This window comes from Aquarana catesbeiana, linkage group LG13 (assembly GCF_042186555.1).
Source record: "Aquarana catesbeiana isolate 2022-GZ linkage group LG13, ASM4218655v1, whole genome shotgun sequence".
NCBI classification, from domain to species: Eukaryota; Metazoa; Chordata; class Amphibia; order Anura; family Ranidae; genus Aquarana; species Aquarana catesbeiana.
The window spans coordinates 174,978,582-174,996,896 of record NC_133336.1 but is presented as its reverse complement, the minus strand read 5'-3'; the positions used below and the strand labels follow the sequence as shown (position 1 = coordinate 174,996,896).

Sequence of the window (18,315 nt, the reverse complement as noted above, 5' to 3'; positions counted from 1 at the left end):
GACTGTGCAGCCCTCCCTGTCACATTCTGTTTTACACTTGGACAGGAGGGATGGCGAGGGTGGCATATACAGGGACCAATCCTCCCAAACTAGACGCAAGCTTTCAATGACAAAATGTGCGGTAGTTTATGGTACCCAATCAGAATTCAGTTCACTGAATTGCAAATAATACACAAATGATTCTGATTGGCTTCTCTGGGTATGCATTTAACATGACAGTCTTTTTGTACAGATTTAATGAATTGTTTTTCATAACACGTGCAAACAACTTATTCAAGTTAAAAGGATTACAGCTGGATTACATATAGTAATCCTATATGGTGCTAGACGGTTCTTCAGGGAACTGGCAAATATTGGATATCTCAGTTTTAGTTGGGTTTCAGAAAAAGGTCTATCATCAATAAATATAACACTGAGAGACGTCTGTCAAAGAGATTGACTAGGAGGTTTTTTTTTAGGAAATAAAAATGACTGATGGGCAATACAACTTCAGCATGCATACATATTCACCCCTGTTGGATGTTGAGATTAAAGCTGAAGTCTATTCCGAATTCCGTATTTTGCCTTGTCTAGTTCGTCCTCAATGTCTCATCACCATTTTTAAACAAAACCTGTTTTTATTATATACTTTATTTTAGAGCAAGTGATCACATCACTGGGTCTCTGTGCTTCTCTATGAAATGCAGGCAGATCATGGCTGAAGGGAGAGTGGCAGAGTGCTGTATATAGCTTCCTGAAGCCATCACGGCACTCTGCATTCCTCTCAAAAGCCCTCAGTCCTGATGCAAGCAAGCTGGCTCCTGGGAAGAGATATGCAACAATCAAGATGCTTCAATGGGTGGACATCTGTCTGAACGAGTGGGAGGCATCTTGGTAGGCATTATTTGCATGCACATCACCCTAGGTAACACCCACAAATGATGCTGAGCCTCTATAACTGAAAGAACTAAAATCCAAGAAATAAAAAGGGGTTGGCCAAGGACAGTCAGGCTGGAGGATGCTGGATGTCAACCAGGTAGGAAATTATATCATAACGGGGTGAGGAGTTTCTTTTCCTGGTTCTTGCAGCCAGCTCCTGATACTTGCGTCATCACGGGGCCCCTATCTTTTCCAGATTCTTGCAGCTATCCACCTGATACTTATGTCATCAGGGGGCTACTGTCTCTTCCTGGTTCTTGCAGTCAGCCCCCTAATACATCATCAGGGGGCCACCATCTCTTCCTGGTTTTTGCAGTCAGCCCCCTAATACATCATCAGGGGGCCACTGTCTCTTCCTGGTTCTTGCAGTCAGCCCCCTAATACATCATCAGGGGGGCACTGTCTCTTCCTGGTTCTTGCAGTCAGCCCCCTAATACATCATCAGGGGGGCACTGTCTCTTCCTGGTTCTTGCAGTCAGCCACCTAATACATCATCAGGGGGCCACCATCTCTTCCTGGTTCTTGCAGTCAGCCCCCTAATACATCATCAGGGGGCCACTGTCTCTTTCTGGTTCTTGCAGTCAGCCCCCTAATACATCATCAGGGGGCCACTGTCTCTTCCTGGTTCTTGCAGTCAACCCCCTAATACATCATCAGGGGACCACTGTTTCTTCCTGTTCTTGCAGTCAGCCCCCTAATACATCATCAGGGGGCTGCCATCTCTTTCTGGGTTTTGCTGCCATCCCCTTGATACTTACATCATCAGGGGGCTGCCATCTCTTCCTAGTTCTTGCAACCAGCCCCTGATACTTGCTTCATCAGGGAGCCCCTACCTTTTCCAGATTCTTGCAGATATCCCCCTGATACTTACGCCAGGGGACTGCTGTCTCTTCCTGGTCCTTGCAGTCAGCCCCCTAATACATCACTAGGGGGCTGCCATCTCTTCCAGGTTTTTGCAGCCAACCGCTTGATACTTACGTCATCAGGGGGCCACTGTCTCTTCCTGGTTCTTGAAGTCAGCCTCCTGATGCTTACATCATCAGGGGGCCACCATCTCTTCCAAGTTCTTGTAGACATCCCTCTGATACTTATGTCATCAGGGGCCCACTGTTTATTCCTGGTTCTTGCAGTTAGCCCCCTAATACATCATCAGGGGGCTGCGACCTCTTTCTGGGTTTTGCTGCCATCCCCTTGAAACTTACATCATCAGGGGGCTGCTGTCTCTTTCTGGTTCTTGCAGTAAGCCCCCTTTAATGTCATCAGGGGGCCACCATCTCTTCCTGGTTCTTGCAGCCAGACCCTTGATACTTTCATCATGAGGGGGCCACTAAGTTTTCCTGGTTCTTGCAGCCTCGGCAAGTCATCAGGGGGTCGGCTACAAGAATCTTGAAAAGACAGCAGTCTCCAGATGATGTAAGAAAAGAAAATGGCAGTGCAGGACCCAGCAATGATGGATCAGTGGACTGCAGCAGGACAGCTTTAAATTCGCTGGACGTGTGAGTATGTATTTCAAGGATAACTCGGGAAACCAGGTAAAAAAATTGTACAGGGTAGATGATGTTCCTCTCTTTTATGGCATTGTAGTGATTGGGTTAATGGGGAAATCCAACCAGCAATCACCAACAATCAATGCTATTTTTATTAAATTGTGAATCATAGTAGAGCCCTTGCTGAATGTTACACAAATGTTTAGGAAAGGGGAAGGGGCCACTGATAGATCCAAGGGCATTGTGTGTAATGGCTAATTTTTTTGTCCATTACAGGGAACATGCATTTCCTATGAAAATGAAATTATTTACTCTCAACTTGATCCTAACTCCTAATCCAATACTCATGTAAACCCAAACACGTGCCTGGGGTTTCAGTTTAATGCAGGAAAGCTCCAAAGCCTTCTTAGTTATTCTAAAACACATGCCGAATATTTAACTAAACTGGTAAAATGTAACAATCCCTCATATCGTTATTAAATATCAGAGGATCCAGAGCACACACAGATTGGTTGGTTCCAGATGCCTGAGCACCTGACAGTAGGAGACACTGAGGATTCTGGGTACAGCCATTTAAATGGAGTGTGGCAGCCATTAGCCTTCCTAAATCCCCTTGCAGGGACATCATTAGCATTCAGAGTACTGTGTGTTGCAGTTTGCTATCAGCTATAGGTGTCTGTAATGGGTTAAGAGATAGCGTTAGAGTCGAGCCATCTTGCTAACATAGATGGAACACGTCTATGGATGGGTTAAGTTTACTAGGAAGCACTAAATCATTTTTCTGCCTTATGGCTGAATGATGTCTTTTGGTGTCTTTGTTGGAGTGACACCCGTATAGAAATATCATGGCTTCTCCTGAACATCTGTCTTGTTATGTATTCCCAGTGACCTCTCTCAGCTGCCTTTTTAGTGAATGTGCCCTTAGTTCAATGACTCTGCTGCTGTTCTACCCCTTCCTGAAAAACAAAGATTAACATTCAAAGCATTCTGATGGCTTGTTGTGTTTCAAGAGTAAATGAAGTCCTTAGTTTGGTGTTAGGTGCATCATGGGCTGTCTTGAAGATGCCTATGCATTTTGTTTTTTTTCTTAAGCCCTAAAGCTGAATAAATTGCTTGTCAATAGAACTAGTACCTGTTCAACAGTAAAGGGGTGCCCACGGGATATGGGGCATGGGACTAATTCCCCCAGGAAGACTGTAGGGGCCTACGTTGTCTGGCAAGGGGCTGGGAAGGCAGAGAATCTGTGGTGCTGTGCCCCCTGGGAGTTGGTCAGCCCAGGGTCGCTGTCTCTTACTGGTTCTTGCAGTCAGCCCCCTAATATGTCATCAGGGGGCTGCCATCTCTTCCTAATTCTTGCAGCCATCCTCTTGATACTTATGACATCAGGGGGCTGCCATCTCTTGGTTCTTGCAGCCATCCCCTTGATACTTACATGATCAGGAGGCCTAGGTGGTCATGAACTGAGTTAAGACTTAAGGAACATTTTACTGTTGGTGTATCCAAGGCATTTAAAAATCTAGTTGTCGGCTTAGCCCACCAAGCTGTATCTATATATTTTGGGTAGGCTGACCCTTTAAAATTAAGGTTTTCTTCACTCTCACTTACTCTTACTCTGGCATCTGCAAAACAAGGGGAACTAAGGCGTGACTTTCCCAAGGTCACAAGAAATGTATATTGGGATTGAAAGCCTCATTCTACAGCGAGTGTCTAAGGCTTATCTATTTTATTGTCAGAGTCACCAAGCCATTCATTTTCTCATAGGACTGTTATGGGCTCAATGCATCTATCTGTATTGACTTTTCTGTTACAGTGTTTGTATTAGCTGTAGTCCCAGAATGAGGAAAGATAGGCAACGGCTGACACTGATGTTGAAGTGTTTCCTAGAATCCTCTGCAGCTACCGGCTTGGGTTATGGATTTTGAAGTGTTCTTGATGAATTATCAAAGATGATCTGACCTCACTTGAGAAATTCTGTGCATACAATTATATGCAAATGAAGGGGTTTTTTTGGTGTCTTTCACAGAATGAAATTTAATTTAATAAACAGCAATGAACTTTAGTTCTTCTGCTAAAATTCTAAAATAAAGAAGGAAAAGAGCACAGGCCAAACTTCTGTACCATTCATGGGATGTAGAGACCAATTTCCATTCTCTCCTCTACTTGGCTGCTTAATGTTATTCTTGAAAACTTCAAAGCTCCACAGCTTATTATGTAATAGGTAGACGTAGGCACTTTTCAGCTAGCAGATAAGAATGCTTTAACGAACAAATACCGCTTGCAACACAAAACTACAGCAACTTTCAGATAACCATTAAACGGCAAATTGATGCTGGTTGTGACAGTACCACTTGCATTGAAATGAAAAAATGGATTCTAATCATTGTTCACATGACTCGCCTGGACACCACTAACAGAAGAGGGCATTCTTTGCTTGCAGCACAGTCTCTCTGCTCTCTCCCCTCTACATAAAGCGGATCTACAGCCTCCCAAGGATAAGTCAGGTTCTCCATCCCTCCTCCCTTCCTCTGCAGGAATAGGGCATTGCTTTTTTAAAAATTTCTTTTGTTTACATCTTTTTTTTTATCATTATTTCAAGTCCCCCCCCGCCTCTCCATTCATGTCACTTGCAATGATGAGCACGCTGTCTGCCGTGCCTCCCGGGAATTGTACATTCAAGAAAAGGAGGTGGGGGTGGGCCGCTCACTGAACGTGAAAGAGCCAGCAGGCCTTTCAATGGCGTCAGAGAAAACAGAACATGGCAGCACAGGACAGAACTATGGCCCAGCATGAGAGGATCTTAGCGGGACAACACTGGATCCACTGGATGGGTGAGTACCTGAAATGTGCAGATAGCATCTCCAGGTAAGTGCGGGCCAAAAAAAGAAAATAAATTGGGAGGTTGGCCGCAGTTCCTCTGTTCCTAGATATATTCACTATTCGCTAAAATTTTCCCAATAGAAAGTTCTCATGTAACTCTGCAGTTAGTGCTTTGGGTACAATAAAATCATTTCTGCTTCCTACATCCTTGATTGGGACCAAGGTCCAACCTTTTGTGTTACTGATAACTGCAGGTGGATCAGCTTGGCTTTTCTTACAGACAGAGGTAAAATACCCTGCAATTGTGGTATTAACCATGTAACGCACCATGCAACTTGTAATTGACAGGCAGCCAAAAAAACAACTCCTTGTGATTCCTGAGGTGGGTCCATCAAATCAATTCACTCCTGGGGTAGGCTCATCACATTAATTCATTTTCTTCTGTTTCTATTCAGAACAGCAAGCTTTTCCTGGCCACAGATTCAGGATCTTAATTCTAAGAAGTCCCAGAACCTCCCAAAACCTTTTCCTAAGTAAGGCCCCATTCACACTAGCGCGTTTTTTGATGCATTTTGCATTTTGCAGAAATGCACGGGAATTTTTTAACATGGGTTCCTATGGAACATGTTCACATCAATGCTTTTTTGTATCTCAGCGTTTTTGGAAAGGGTCGGGGACTTTTTTGCATGCAAAAAGCAGCGTTTTGCATGTAATGGTTTTCAATGGACAAGCATCAAAAACGCAAGTGCTGCGTTTTTGCAGCGTTTTTGATGCGTTTTTGATGCGTTTTTGGTGCGTTTTTGCCGTTTTTTTTTTTTTTGTAATTTTTTTGTAAGACTGTAAAAAAAAATGAAAAAAAAAAAAAAAAAAAAAAAACGCAAAACGCAAATCGCGGCAAAAACGCGGCAAGCATGAAAAAAAAACCTCCAAAAACGCTCAAAAGCAACATGCATAGGTGTGAATCGAGCCTTAATGTGACTGGAACTCTTCCAATGGGAACTATAGGTAAGAATTGGTATGCAATGTTCACACCACTGCTGTTGGCATTAATGCAAATTGAAGGCACGGTTGCTCTATTCAGCATGGTCTTAGATTTAAAGCACTAATTTGGTGGTCCTCTAATTCACAAACAGGTGATTGTATTGAAGAGGATTATTAATCTCTCTCCAGTCTCTTCTGTGCCTGCAGTTGCCAACAAAAGTGAAGCCAAACCCATTTATGGCACACTTGGTTATCTACGGTAAAGGAAAACTCAGATAGATATGGGTAAATCAGACAAGTGCCAACCAACCTGTATCACGCAATGAATAACAAAAATTGCCCTTTTAGAGGCACACACAAGCTTATATGTCATCCTTCCTCAACCTATTTAACACAGAAGGACCCTTGAAATAACTTTCCAGGGTCAGGGAACCCTTGTGAATAATTACTATAGCTACAGTTCATGGTAAATTAGTGTGATGGTCAGTGGGAAGAATGCTCCTTACATTTGTGGTCGTTGGGAAGAATCCTCACTTACAAATAGTTTAAGGCTCTGTTTCCACTAGTGCGACTTTTCATGCGACTTGGGACTGAAAAGTCGCATGACAAATTGTTTCCCATGATTTCCAATGAGTACCGTTCATATCTGTGCGACTTCAAGTCGCAGCGACTTCAAAGTAGTCCCTGCACTACTTTGGTCCCACTTTGATGCGACTTGAGGTCTATAGATACAGGCATTGCTTCAAATCGCGGTAAAAAGTCGCGGTAAAATCGCGGTAAAATCGCGCGACTTTGGGGACGCACTAGTGGAAACCTAGCCTTAGGCTAGGTTTCCACTAGTGCGTCCCCAAAGTCGCGCGATTTTGCCGCGATTTTTTACCGCGATTTTACCGCGACTTTTTACCGCGATTTGAAGCAATGCCTGTATCTATAGACCTCAAGTCGCATCAAAGTGGGACCAAAGTAGTGCAGGGACTACTTTGAAGTCGCTGCGACTTGAAGTCGCACAGATATGAACGGTACTCATTGGAAATCATGGGAAACAATTTGTCATGCGACTTTTCAGTCCCAAGTCGCATGAAAAGTCGCACTAGTGGAAACAGAGCCTTAAACATCATTGTCAGTGGTTATTTACCTGAAAGCCAAACGTTTCTCATTGCTCAAGAAACATTGTGGAACCTCTAATGGGGCGTACACACGGTCAGACTTTTCGACCGGACTGGTCTGACGGACGGCGATGGACCAAATCTGGCGGACAATCCGATCGTGTGTGGGCTTCACTGGACCTTCATCAGACTTTTCCAGTCGCAAATCTGACGGACTTTAGATTTGAAACAGGCTTCAAAGTTTTACATTGTAACTCCGCCGGGCCCAGAAATCCGCTCGTCTGTATGCTAGTCGACGGACAAAAACCGACACTAGGGCAGCTATTGGCTACTGGCTATCAACTTCCTTATTTTAGTCCGGTGTACGTCATCACGTACGAATCCGTCAGACTTTGGTGTGATTGTGTGTAGGCAAGTCCGTTCGTTAGAAAGTCTGTCAAAAGTCCGCTGGAAAGTCTGTCGGACCAGTCCGGTTCTTCCTTTTATCCAGCCCTTGGGGCACTATTTTTCATGCACTGACACCAACGAAGGGGCACAATTCCTCCCTGTGACACCAGCGACAGAGCACAACTCCTACTAATGACACCAACGATAGGGCACAGTTCCTCCCAATGACACCAACAACAGGTCCCAATGACACCAATGATGGGGCACAATTCCTCCCAATGACATAAACAATGTTGCCCAATTCCTCTCACTGACCCCAAAGATGGGGCATTGTTTACTCTCACTGATGCTGGGACATTTTATACTCCCGATGACCACAGCCCAGCCCCCCTAAAGACTGGCCCTTTGTTTAGAAAGTTTGGAGAACCCTTGCTCTAGAGCAGTGGTTCTCAACTCCTGTCCTCAGGACCCACTAACAGGCCAGTTTTTAAGTATTACATTGGGGAGATGCAGACTAGAATACTGCAATCACTGAGCAGCAAATGATAACCTGTGATGTATCTCAGTTATCTTGCAAACCTGGCCTGTTAGTGGGTCCCGAGGACAGGTGTTGAGAACCACTGCTCTAGAGGAACCCTGGTTGAGCAAGGCTGTTCTATGTGTCAAGGATACATTTAAATAAAGCAGAATAAACTATGTAACACAGACTATGCTAGAGCAAATGTATCCCTAGCTTTGATTCTTCCATTGTGAGGGATAATATGCATACATCTTTAATCCATAAACTAACCGCATTTCTATTGCTCCAGGCAACAAATATAGTCATGGAGATGTGTTGATAGAAACAATCAAGAAAACACCATAATTGTAAATCAGAAGGTAGAAAGGTCACTGAGCTTACCTTAAAGCAGAACTTCACCCTTCACAGTAAACATGGAGGTGCCGAGGACCCGAAGACTGATGAAGAAACCAGCCCGGATGAGGACAGCTCTGGATCCCTGGACAGGTAAGTGACTTTTTATTAAAAGTCAGCAGCTGCAGTATTTGTAGTTGCTGACTTTTCATTTTTTGCATACTGACTGAAGATCCTCTTCAATTATACATAAGCTTAGGTTAACACCTTTGCGGACAGCGTTTACGCAGGCAAGGTAGCCCATTCTATCTTTACTGCACAACATGCTTCTTTGAGATTGCATATCTCTCTGCGTGAAGTAAATGGTTGTGGAGATGGAGAAAAGGGTGAGTAGTTACATTCCTAATGATCAAAGCTGTGCATAAGACCACAGATAAATTGATGGGCGAAGCTGGGACATCCTAGCAGGTGGAATCGGAAAAAAAGCCCCCAAGTTCAAAGACATTTCCTGTCCATATTTCTTGCTAAAACATTTCTGAACTTTTCAAGCCTGAGTTAACCCCTAAAACGTTTTCTGTTTGATTTCAAACTCACAGGTAAAATCTACTGGAACCTATTCAATAAATATCAACATTTCCTGCTCAGTGAATGCTTCAACTCAGAAATAACAACAGAGTTAACAGTTTTACGGAAACCGTACTGCATGTTTTTTCTCATCAAACGTCAAGTCTCGGAAGCAAAGCAACGAGGGAAAAAAATGTAAAAATAAAAAGACTTAAAAAAAAAAAACACCGCCGATCTTATCTATATTTTTCGGTCTGCTTCTTTGTTCTTTATCCCAAGACACGCTTGAAAAGAGCTGTATTCTTCTGTGTGTCTATCTTAGTAAAACATTTCAGCTAATTAAATATTTTAAATAAACATTTTAACTAGACTAGAGAGAGAGAGCAGAGCTTGCAGAAAACAGTGGAAATAAAGATGTTGGTTTTAAATCCAAGGTAATGTTCAACTCTGTATGTGGTATTGTACAGTTGTATTGTACAGTTTATCTCACTCTTATGACTCTGGCAGTGTAAATGAATGAAGGACAATTAAAAACATCTACATCTGTCTTAATATTAACTTTTTGTAGTTCCTCAGACATACATGGAAAGATATCTCTTTTTTATCCCTGATGAAGGAATCTTCCCTGGTGACTATTGTATTCGGACACGCAGCTGCTGAATACCCGAACAGTGATTGCATCTAAATGAAGGCAGTCAGTATCGGGCCAACAATTTTCCACCTGGCTCCTTCCATTACAAAAAACAAAACAAAAATTGACTCTCGTCGAGCCAGGTGGTGCGGACAGGTCCACCCACAGCCCACAGCTTAGTGGATTCAGCAGGAATCAGCCAAAATTTGAGCCATGTATGGCCATCTTTGCACTACACAATAGACTGCTGAGCCTCCCTTTCTTAAGCTGGTCATACATGGTTTGATATTTCTTTGCAAGGTTTGTATGGAAATTCTGAAAAATCATTCATCAGAAAATTCTTTCTGGTCATTGTTGAGTCAATTAATTTGAAGGCCCTTCAGATGTCATCTAGACTTGATACTTGAATGGAATCTCAGGTGTATTCAACAGATTTCATTACAACATGTACAATTTTGCTCCAACGAAAACATCATTTACACTTAGAATTTTGCTTGTATAAAATTTTCCATCCTGCGCCTTCAAATTTCCTTGTCACTAGGGTCAAAAATGAACATTAATTTGACCCCACTAACCATTAGAAAATGGAACAGGCACTCTATGTAGTACAAGGCCTGCCTGACTGCATACACATTGAAAGTGGATAGGTTTGACCGCATATTATAGGGTTGTGGAAAATCTAAAGGAAAATTGTACAAGAACATTCTATAATGTATGGCCAGCCAATAGCAATGATCTTATCAATGTGTTACTACCCTTTCATTGTCTAATGGCTGTCTGGGTTGGGTGCTGGACACCGCCGCATTGCTTAACTGAGACATGGTCTACAAACGGTTCTAAGAGTGGATGTAGAGTAGATGTTGTGTGGCAACCGTGTCTAGATCACAAGGGTCGTGGAACCAGGGAATATATGATTGCCTCCTGGGAGATCAGGATGGAATTTTTTTCCCCAACTGGAGGGAATTGGATCATGCTTTATTGTTTTTTTGCCTTCCTCTGGATCAACTGTGAGTATAGGATAGTGTATATGAAGGTTTTCTACCAATACAAGTCTATAGGAATGCAAAATAACTAAAGCAAGTCAAGTGAACATCATCTGAAGGTCAACTGTACCTGCAATGAATTCTCATAAGTGCCTGAAACCATAAAAAAACAGACAAATGGCTGCTGTTGTCCACTGAATGCCATTATTTCAACCTATTCAACCCAAAACACTGGTGATATCTACTGGCCAAAAAGACAAAAATGGAAAGAGTACCCCATGTTTCAAGGGGTATGAATACTTTTTCAAGGCACTGTAGGTATTTATTTTTACAGTAGTCACATGCGTCCACAAGGAGCGCATATGTATATACATGGAGATATTTAAAGTATATATAAGAGCCAAAAGGGTTTAAAATAGAAAAAAGTTTGTCGTTAGGGTTTACATACAATTTGGTATTTTGTTGTTGAGTAACCTTTTAAATATTAAACAGGCCAGGTTCTTATAAAACACAAGCAAATCTAGGTTGGTGTTACATTGCGCAGCAACACTTATGTTTGAATCACCCCCTAAAAGCCACATTATTAGAAAAGACAAATACAGTAAAACCTTGGTTTGAGAGCGTTTTGCAAGACAAGCAAAATTTTTAAATAAAATTTGACTTGATATACAAGTGATGTCTTGATATACAAGTAGCGTCATGTCTCAACTGAGCATAAAAGAGAAGAGAGGAGCCTCTAAGTGTAGCAATATGATTACATTTAATGAAGGTAAAACATTTAGCAACTCACATGGTTGATGATTAAAACGGGCACATCTAAGTATACATCATCTGAGGGAAAAGTTGTCCACATAGACTGTCCTCCGCACCCCCATCAACGTCGTCCCTTCCACGCTGCACTCCATGAGCGGTTCAAGCCTGGCTTTCAGATCGCTCTACTCCATGGCAGTCTTCCCGGTCACAATGGCAGACTGACAGTGGAGAGAGCCGGCGGTGCGGAGGACAGAAGTCTATGTGGAGAACTTTACCCCGGATGCTATAATGCTACATTGCTATAATCTTTTTATATGGACTATAAACTAAAGGACTTATGAATAAATGGTTGTGGAACAAATCGTTTGAGTTTCCATTATTTCTTATGGGGGAAATTTCCTTTGATATACAAGTGCTTTGGATTACAAGCATGCTTCCGGAACAATTATGCTCGCAATCCAAGGTTTTACTGTATCAGAAATCCCTGATACGTTAGTGTGAGAAGCACAGTGTGAGAATTCACCTTGTGAAGTATGGTAGAGCTTTTTTTTAGATGTATTGCTAACAAGGTTTAGGCTTTAAACCATACACTATGCCAGCTCATCTCACAGCAATTAAACTCTTGTCAGGCTGTCATTTCAAGGGCTCTTGAGCCTGCACATCCATAATTACACATCATGTCAGCGGTGGTGAGCAGAAGAGACATTATATTGTAACCTTTGCTTGGTGGGCCTCAGAAAAGGGCAGGCAATCTGAAGGACGGGGTGCGAAAAGCCATGCTGTCTTGTCCAGGCTATGCAGGTAAAGTGTACTGTGAACATGTTTGCATGGCAGTGATTAATTCCTTCGGGACTGAATGGTCTTGTCTGTTTATGGGTAAGCAGTCAGACTACAAATACTACTATAGTGAACGGCACAGATAATAAATATGGCCCTGGTGGTGTATGTTCAAAGGACAATCCTTATTGCTGGTCTCCCACTGGAACTACAGTTTAACTCATTAGGACTAGGGATGCACCGATACCATTATTTTTTATGAGTACAAGTACCGTTATTTTTTTTTTTTTTTTAGTACTCGCTGATACCAATTACCGATACCTACCGCAACTGTTTTGTTTTCACTTCTGCTGTCAGCAATGGCACAAAGCATTGAAAAGTTATTTACAAATGAAATAAATTGATTTTTGTTTTTAATTTTGCTCTTTTTCAATGTGAAATGTGTAAATATATGATAATATATATGTGCAAAAATATGCACTAACAAAGCAAATAAAAAAAAAAGTTTTAATTGTTTATCGTTTATAAAATAGACGTGAAAAAAAAAAAAAAAGCAGGAAAATAATAATTAAATGGAGGAAATAGGGAGTTAATTAAGGCTGATAAGAGTAAATTAAGGGTTAATAAGAGGTTAAACAGAGGAACATTTGTTCATCCCTTTGATCTGCAGATGAAGATACAGAAAGATACAAAAAGAAACAATGTTTCTTTTTATTTTAGTGTTTTAGCTGAGCAATGTTGTTAATAAACATTGCCAGCTGCTTTTTTTTTTTTCACAGCTCCAATTATCGGACTTCTTTAACACTTTAGCTGTCAACAGGGGCGACCCATTGACAGCTCAAAGAACCGAGCCTGAAAGTATCGGTTTCAGGTATCGGTGCAATGGTATGAGTATCGATACTTGTGCAAATACAACGATACCGATACTAGTATCGGTGCAACCCTAATTAGAACTAATGTTTTTTGGAACTATATAAACTAGCAATACTTCCAAACTGGCGGCAAGTTCCTTTGTTAATCCTCAAATCAATCTTTGCATGCTCAATTAGCCTCTTGCTAAGCCCAAGTCAGAGCTTAACCACTTCAATACTGGGCACTTTCACCCCTTTCCTTCCCAGGCCAATTTTCAGCTTTCAGCCTTCTTGCACTTTCAATAAGAATTGTGCAGTCATGCAACACTGTACCCAAATTAAATTTGTATCATTTTGTTCACACAAAAATAGAGCTTTCTTTTGGTTGTATTTATCTACAAATCAGTTTTTTATTTTTGCGATATAAGCGAAAAAAAGAGCGGAAATTAAAAAAAAAAAACTATTTTCTACTTTCTGTTTTAAAAGAAATCCAATGAAATCGAATTTTGTCATAAATTTAAAGCGGAGTTCCACCCTAAAATTTTTTTTTCATTTAAAAGACTCCTTTTAACCTATAAACAAACATTTGGAGGAAAATTTTTTTTTTATACTTACCCTAAACGCCCTGTTGCTATGTAGTCCTCGTATACTGCCACTCCCTGGTCCGCGGAGCTCCTTGAGACTTTCTCCCTCACCTATGCTCTTGGGAAATGATGACACATCTGTGGGCAGTACAAACAATTGACGCTACGGCCGCTGTTGAATCGCGCTTGCGCGAGATCAAGAGGTGCATGCTGGTTACCCAGTATGCACCTCTCCAAAGATATTCCAGGAATCGATCTCGATTGGGCTCGTATGCCCACATTCATGATGGAAACGGCCACAAACAAAGAAATTAAATATTACAGTAAGAAATGTATATCTTTGAACAATCGATCATAATCATTGTATCCTTTTATTTTAATTTCATTAGCAATAATACTAGGATCAAAATATATTTTTTATTTTTTTTTTCGCCAGAACTCCGCTTTAAGCCAAAATATAGCCTGCTATATATCTTTGGTAAAAAAAATCCCGTTAAGTGTATAATAATTGGCTTGTGTGATCACGGACATATGTACGCAGATGATCATGTACAGATGTGCGCAGATGATCACGGACATATGTGTGCAGATGATCATTGGGACATATGATTTTACTGTTACATATGTGGGGGACAGGTGTTTTAACTGTGTGGGGACATGTGTGTGGGGACAGTGTTTTGGGGACACTAATTTGGGGACATTGTATGTTTACATTGTGTGGGGATATGTGTGTGGACACTGGGCCGGTGATCAGTGTGTAAAAAAGCTGTACAAAACAGCTCATACTCACTGATCACCGGCTGGCTTCAGTGATCCGCTCTCCTCACTGACAACTTCTGTGAGAGGAGAGCCGATCGCCTAGCAACCGGCTCTCTATTTACATCACGTGACGGCTGTGATTGGACAAAGCCGTCATGTGATCAGGAGGGCCAATCACAGAGCCCTCCTGCCGATCGGAGATGCGTTGTGTCCGGGTGACACGAGCACATTGAGGCTGTGCGGGCACAGGCACGCGCGATCCCCCTCCTTCTGAGGGACGTTCCTGAAAGTCCACTCAGAAGGAAGGAAGCGCCCACCCGGCTGTATATGTGCAGTGGGAGGTTGTTAAAGGGTTAGTTCACCTTCACCAAAAAATTGCCTCTGCAGCTAAGGGGTGTCTGTAGATTAAAAAAAAAGAGATTGTGTAGCTTCTACCAAAATTGAATTATGCCTTTACTTTAGGTGTAGGCCATTTACAAACCTTATGAAGCCTGAATGGAAAACTTCTAGGACGTTGCTAAGAAAAGCTCTTTCTCTGATTCAAAACCCCTCAGATGTGCTTTCTCTCTCTGATGCAGTAGCTCCAAGCTCAGTACTTTAGAGCTCGTTCCTGTGATGGTAGAGGTGAGCAATAACACTAGGCTCCTCTATCTGGGTTTTTTAATGTTTTATTATATAAACAAAAAAAAAGACCAATATTTTCTAATTTCTGTTATAAAACATATCCAATAAAAAAATAAAAAATTATATTTCTTCATAAACTTAGAACAAAATATATTCTGCTACATGCTACAAAAAAAAAAAATCCCAATGAGTGTATATTAATTGGTTTGTGCAAAAGTTATAGGGTCTACAAATTATGGTAAATTATCCTGGAATGTATGCACCTATGATGCTATACTGGTAATGGCGATCAGCGACTTATAGTACGAATGTGAAAGTGTAGCATGCGATCTGGCGTTAGCTGACGCTGGCCGGGAGGTACACTAACTGACACTGACATCAATAGCGATACTAATACAGTGACAGTACTGTACACTGACACTGTACTAACGACACTGCCTGGAAAGGGTTTAACATCAAGGGGCAATCAAAGGGTTACCTGTGTGCCTAACAATGTGTAATATGTGTGATATGTGCTGCTTTTACTAAGGGATTTGTCTGTTTTTTCTCCCTGCTTCGCAGGGAGAAGAAACAGCCAGATTGCTGCTGTGTGTACAGAGCCCGGGGTTGCTTGTAAACACAGGGTTCCTGTGCTGGGATTGGACACAGGTGATCAGCAGGTCCATTACCAAAATCACTGCCAAAAAAATCCCACTGTGTACAACCGCAGCTCGGGTAAGCAGGGGGCACACGCCCCAAACCCATAAGCAGGCTTGCTATGTTTATTTAAGTTGCTGAGCCTGCAGCTACCACCCTGTCACAGTAATTCTACTGTGATGGGGCGGCATGTGGTTTTCCATTTACCTTGTCCATTGTTCTAAAAAAAACAAAAAAAAACAAAACTAAACGCATCCATTGTGTGCTTCTGTTGTAAATTTTTTTTTATAACAATAAGTTTTTTTTTAGTATTTTAGTAAAGTACATAACGGTATGCAGTATGAGACTGAAATGTATTTAGTTGAGTACAACAATAGGGGGTAAGGGAAATGAAAATTGGAGAGAGGTATACAATAAAGCAGTAACCGTAGTGATTACATAGTTTGGTAACATTTCTGTGGGGTCATAGCCCAACTGTTGTAAAATTTGAAGATAAATTACTCCACAGTGTCTGCAGATACAGAGGTCATTCGGGGTTGTATTGTAGATATTTTATAAATTGTTAAGAATATTTGTTTTAATATCCCACAGATGCACTTTAAGATTTAATATGGTTTACCACTCATCCTAGAAGCTTTCTTTATTCTGCGTAAACTGTTCGGAGTGGAAAAGTGTTCAACAATATGGATAAAGTCCAGCTGAATGTGTCCAACTACTACTGGCTATACCATGGCATGGATATATGAAAACCTTTACAGTTACACTATATTCCCAAAAGTATTGGGACACTTGTCTTTAGTCCGTAGGGTTCAATATTGAGTTGGTCCATCCTTTGCAGCTATAACAGCTTCAACTCTTCTGGGAAGGCTGTCCACAAGATTTAGGTGTGTGTCAATAGGAATGTTTGACCATTCTTCCAGAAGCGCATTTGTGAGGTTAGGCACTGATGTTGGATGAGAAGGCCTGGTTCGCAGTCTCCACTCTAATTCTTTCCAAAGGTGTTCTATCGGGTTGAGGTAAGTAATCTGCAGGCCAGTCAAGTTCCTCCACCCCAAACTTGCTCATCCACACTAAATTGCCAAAAGTATTGGGCCAACTCTCCAGATCATTTGGTGGAGGGGGGATTATGGTGTGGGGTTGTTTTTCAGGGCTTGGGCTTGGCTCCTTAGTTCCAATTAAGGGAACTCTTAAGACGTCAGCATACCAAGACATTTTGGACAATTTCATGCTCTCAAGTTTGTGGGAACAGTTTGGGGATGGCCCCTTCCTGTTCCGACATGACTGCGCACTAGTACACAAAGGTCCATAAAGACATGGACGAGCTAATTTGGGGTGGAGGAACTTGACGGGCCTGCACAGAGTCCTGACATCAACCCGATGGAACACCTTTGGGATGAATTAGAACGGAGACTGTGAGCCAGGCCTTCTCGTGCAACATCAGTGCCTGACCTCATAAATGTGCTTCTGGAAGAATGGTCAAACATTCCCATAGACACACTCCTAAACATTTTGGACAGCCTTCCCAGAAGAGTTGAAGCTGTTATAGCTGCAAAGGTTGGACCAACTCAATATTGAACCTACAGACTAAGACCCCTTTCACACTGGGGCGGTTTGCAGGCGTTATTGCGCTAAAAATAGCGCCTGCAAACCGCCCCTAAACAGCCTCCACTGTTTGTTCAGTGTGAAAGCCCGAGGGCTTTCACACTGAAGCGGTGCGCTGGCAGGAGAAGAAAAAATCTCCTGTCAGCCGCTTCTTTGGAGCAGTGAAGGAGCGGTGTATTCACTGCTCCTAAACCGCTCCTGCCCATTGAAATCAATCGGACAGCGTGGCTATACCGCGGTAATACCGTGGCTATAGCCGCGCTATACGAGGGGTTTTAACCCTTTTTCGGCCGCCAGCGGGGGGTTAAAACCGCACCGCTAGCGGCCGAATACCGCGGTAAAACAGCGCTAAATATAGCGCTGTTTTACCGCCGACGCCCCCTACCGCCCCAGTGTAAAAGGGATTTAAGACTGGGATGCCATTAAAGATCCTGTGTGTGTAAAGGCAGGCGTCCTAATACTTTTGGCAATATAATGTATGTCAGTTTAGACAAATTTTAGGAGGAGATTGGTTTGTTAAAAAAAAGGTTTCCAACAACAATACAGCATAATGTAATATAAGTTATTTTGAGTCTAGGTCCGCTTTAGTTCTATTTTTTTTAGTGTTGCATGACAGGTCCTCTTAAATTATTTGTTCTATTTATTCCCCCCCTCCGGCGACCACAGATATTGTTCTTATAATTGAATGTTCACTGGGTTTTAAATTAATGCATATTTTAGATTTATATACCATTCTTTATAAAAAGCTACTGGCAAAAATAGTAAATGTACATACCCACACAGGGCATTGTTCCTCACCGTTATATAATACTGAGATTTTTAGCCTGGTAACATATAATCTCTGAAGTCCTCTGTAAACAAGCTATGCTCATTAATAGAGGAGCTGTAGGCGGAAATGACCCCATGCTGCTCTTCACTCCCGCCCTAATCTCTCCGAATCTGGTACACACTAAGCCGCTGGACTTTTTTTTTTATACAGCCTTCCTAATAGCCTCCGTGAAT

At 42.0% G+C, this 18,315-nt stretch overlaps 1 protein-coding gene and 1 long non-coding RNA gene across 6 annotated transcripts in view; one reads left to right on the top strand and one right to left on the bottom strand.

Moving 5' to 3' along the window:
• CADM3 (cell adhesion molecule 3) overlaps positions 1 to 18,315 on the bottom strand; it is a 642,752-nt gene that overhangs the window by 368,707 nt on the left and 255,730 nt on the right. The window lies entirely within an intron of this gene.
• LOC141116738 (uncharacterized) lies at positions 6,193 to 10,209 on the top strand. The gene is made up of 3 exons (XR_012237054.1): positions 6,193 to 6,227; positions 8,506 to 8,702; positions 9,146 to 10,209. It is a non-coding gene; the product is annotated as an uncharacterized lncRNA (long non-coding RNA).